This window comes from Helianthus annuus, chromosome 8 (genome assembly GCF_002127325.2).
Source record: "Helianthus annuus cultivar XRQ/B chromosome 8, HanXRQr2.0-SUNRISE, whole genome shotgun sequence".
NCBI lineage: Eukaryota > Viridiplantae > Streptophyta > Magnoliopsida > Asterales > Asteraceae > Helianthus > Helianthus annuus.
Genome location: NC_035440.2, coordinates 119,079,338 through 119,083,373, shown reverse-complemented (window position 1 = coordinate 119,083,373; position 4,036 = coordinate 119,079,338). Strand labels below are relative to the sequence as shown.

Below are 4,036 nucleotides of genomic sequence, written 5' to 3'. Positions count from 1 at the left end.
AACTCTTATGGTTGGGTGTGTCTTTGGAGCTGGAGTCTTACCGGAAGCAGTCTCTTTATCCCTTGCGATAGAGTTAAGGCTTGCCTACATCTCACCATCCCCAGAACCTACCAATAGCTTTGTTATGAGTGTGATTATACTGGGTATGATTGAGAAGTGAAGCTCGGGCTCGAACTTGGACTCATTTTCTAAATAAAATTATTTTTAGGCTCATGCGCGTGCTCATTAAAGATTAGGTGGTTTCGATCCGAGCTCGAGTAGCACAGTTCGTTTACACCCCTAGTCACGAGTGACTGGATTTGACTTAGTTTGACTTTGATTAATGAAGTCAATTTTTGACTGACCAATGTAAGTTGTAATGAGTTAGAATGACTCATATACAATGATTGATATTTAGTGAGGATCAATTGTAGTCAATGTTGTAAATAAAGGTTAACTAAGTAAACTCGGAGTATTCAGGCCAATTTGGGATGACATTATTAGTAATCACAAATAAGGGCCACTTAAGGGTAATTAACGTCTATTAGCCACAAAATTGCTTAATGATGGTTAAACAAAAGGAATAAAGGTTACTCTTAGCTACTTAACCTTGATAAAGTGACCCCATTATAGATCATTTAGATTTTTTCCAATCTAATATGGCTTGTTATAATCCAATACGACCGGGTACATCTCTAAATTACAAGTGTCTGTTTTATTTATATTTATTAGTTATAAACATAATACAACATGTGATCCATTTAGATATGTATGACTTAATTTGATGGTCAGTGATGGTCAATTAGGGTCAAATGTGATGCATTAGAGTCATTTACGGTGAGCTAAGATAACTAATCTTTTGTTTTATGAAAAGTGATGACTAGTTAGTGCAATTGATGGTCCTTTGGTGCCATTGATGATCAACGAGGGTTTGATGATCAATTAAGGTGATTAGTGGTCATATGGGTTAATTAAGCTGTTAAGACTATTAAGGCTCAACATAGCTAAACACCTTACCAAAGGGCCTTTGGCCTAGCAGTATCTGACGTTATACAGATCATTTACTTGTAGTGATTCAAGTCCAGGGTTTAGATGAAGTCATTATTCAATGACTTTAGTTAGTTAGTTAGACGCTTGTTGTGGTTCACATACTAGGGTGTGGATCAAGTCGAGTCATCAACGACGTGGCATTGCTTTTGTAGGTTTTGAGATTGTAGGGGGTTTACTATATATGGTCTCAGGCTAAAGGGTGTGGAGGTTATAGTTGGGATATGATTCACTACCTAGGAACATGAATAGAAGGCTACACCACCCGCTTGTTTGATCTACTATAGTTTGCATGGATTAAACCATGGCAACCATGGCCATCCTTTCCATTTTCCAAGAAATAATTTTCTTTTTCTTTAGAAAAAGATAAACTAAAACAAACAAGGGGCTAGTGGTTTGGTTCATGACCACACCCTTAGGTTAGTGGTTTTGGATGATGAATTAGAGGCGGGTGACATGACACTGCCATAGAGAGTTATGGTGGTCATAAGGGTCATGACCACACCCTATAGTCTTAGAAAACATATATCACTATTCTAAAAATAAGCATGATACTTTAATTAAAGTTTTCTATATAACCTCATAAATTATGATATTATCTAATTATAATTTTTATTGTCAGAAGTACTCATGGAATCTTATTATTAAGTTTTCAGAATTATCTACGATTTATAAAAAAAAATAGATTTAGCTATCGCATGAATTTGACAAAAGAGCTAATTTGAGTCTACTAAAAAATACACAACCAAAATAAGTCACCATATTATTTACGGTGTCACCTCACCATTGACATCATCATCGTTAACTAGAAACCATAAAGCAACCCATTTTTAAATTGATGTTACTAACAATATCAAATCAAAATTAAAAATATAGCATCTTTCGTCTAGAAAGAAAATGAAATATACATGGTATCATTTAAGTTGGGAAACCACATCTTAACAAAACTCACCCCTATCATCCTTGGCGAAACTCTTGCAACAAATAAACAAAGAAATCGGGATGTCAATCCCCTCCATATCCGCGTTCATTTCCAAATATTCAAACCCCATTACGCTCCAATTACTCTCTCACGAAACCCTCTGCTCTGACTCTATTATATGCCTGGTCTTGAAGTCGTTGTGCGAAGAAGTTTTGGCGGAGACTCACTCAGTCGATCGAGGTTTGAAGAAGATTAAGGTATCAATTGAACTTTTTTCGATATAATAAACACTATCAACAGATTCGACAATAACAGATGATTTGTGAATATGTTTAATTATGCACTGACTACAATTATGTGGCTGAATGGATGGCTTTCTATTGTCGAGGATTTAGGTTTTTTCACTTCTGAATTGATGACTTCCATCATTTCGAATTTAGGATTTTTTTATTCGATTTCGCATTTAGGTTTGTTGTGTTTGCAATTTTCTATCAAACGGGTTATCTAAGTTTTTCTTCAGAAATTCTATTTAGTATTACGGAACTAGAAATTAAAGAGGTAGTACCTTCATGTATTATAGTTTCATGTCATTGGCTGATTTAACACATACGGAGGGTGGGCATAGGCCTACGTACGGTTCAAATGCATAGCGTAAAACTTATATATTGGAACTTTTTAATCCAATTTTGACTGAAAAGGGGGCATTTAAGACTATTGAAAACTAATTATAATTTCTTTTTAAACTCTGGTCCAAGTCTCCAACTATCAACACATATGGGTTTCTATTTAGTTTTGTCAACTATCTGATTGCTCAAAATTCTTATACATATAATAAGCATCAAACACAAATGTTAGTCTGTAATTGGAAACTAGGAGACCATGGCCTATAGTTTTATTTGGGTATTTCCATTGGGTAAAGGGTTAACAAAAGTTATTCTTTCTTTTATGAACTAAGCCATCTGTGCAAATTGAAAATGCAAGGTAAAATCAACAACTGCATTTTTTTATCATCTAATAAGCAGTTGATTTGTTTATTTTTGGTTCAAAACATTGGTTGTGTAATGTATATATCTTTTTGTTATGTTAATTAACTATCAGTTTCCTTGTAGCACAATGTGGATGTTTATGTTAATGATGATGGTCCTTAAAAGAGCTAGGCCTGAAGAAGATTCCAGAGCACCTACAAATCCATTGGTGGCCGAGGGTCTCAAAAAGTTTTAAATGTATTCTTATACCTTCTATCATGTTAGGATAATATTTGTAAACATAAAGAGGCGGCCATGGCTAGATTGAATAACGAAGGAACCATCGTTATCACTGCTATGGAACACGACGTGGAGAGAGAAGCCATCAAAAGTGTATGTGGCAGGGCTAAAACAATACAATCAGCATGGGAGGTAGGTGTTGGTCCTGTGTTAAGGAAAAAATATAACTGGATGTAATCGGCAGTTGAATCATCTCAACGAGATTCAACTGAGAACAAAGATTTGAGAAATCAGGTTACTGAACTCAATGAGGAATTGAAACAGAGTAACGAAAAATTCAAAAGAGTGACAGAGTTCTTGAGCCAGAAATATCCAGATTTCGAGAGCACAATATCTACAAATGATGCTGGTGAAGATGATGGTTTGAATGGACTACACAATGAAAGTGACAACACTATCTAGGCAGTTAGTTAAGACGTTTATTACTTTTTTTTCTCTAATACTCTTCTAAATTTTAGAATTGATGAACTGGTGTTATTTTCATTTTCATTGGATATTGTTATGACATTAATGCTTGAGTTTATTGTGATTTTAAGAAAGCAAGAATCATTTTGAAGAGTAATAATAATGTTGTATTAATGAGAATGGTTTAATATATAAAACTATAAATTCTATCTGGGACTACTTATTAGTCCTAGAATATATTTGTTGGGAATTGTAAATGCATGTTAGGGATTCAACAAAAATTGAATTTCCAACTATTTTTCAGTATGTAAAAAACCATATTGAAAGTGACACACAGTATTAGAGACTAAAAGATAGTCACTAAAAAAGATATTAGGGACTAACTTAAGCGACTAATTTTCAGACCCTAAATAAACAT

At 34.2% G+C, this 4,036-nt stretch overlaps 1 long non-coding RNA gene across 1 annotated transcript; it reads left to right on the top strand.

Moving 5' to 3' along the window:
- The first annotated feature begins 1,948 nt into the window (after positions 1-1,948).
- LOC110873857 lies at positions 1,949-3,752 on the top strand. Its single transcript, XR_002555529.2, has 2 exons — positions 1,949-2,205; positions 3,058-3,752. It is a non-coding gene; the product is annotated as an uncharacterized LOC110873857 (long non-coding RNA).
- Positions 3,753-4,036: the final 284 nt, after the last annotated feature.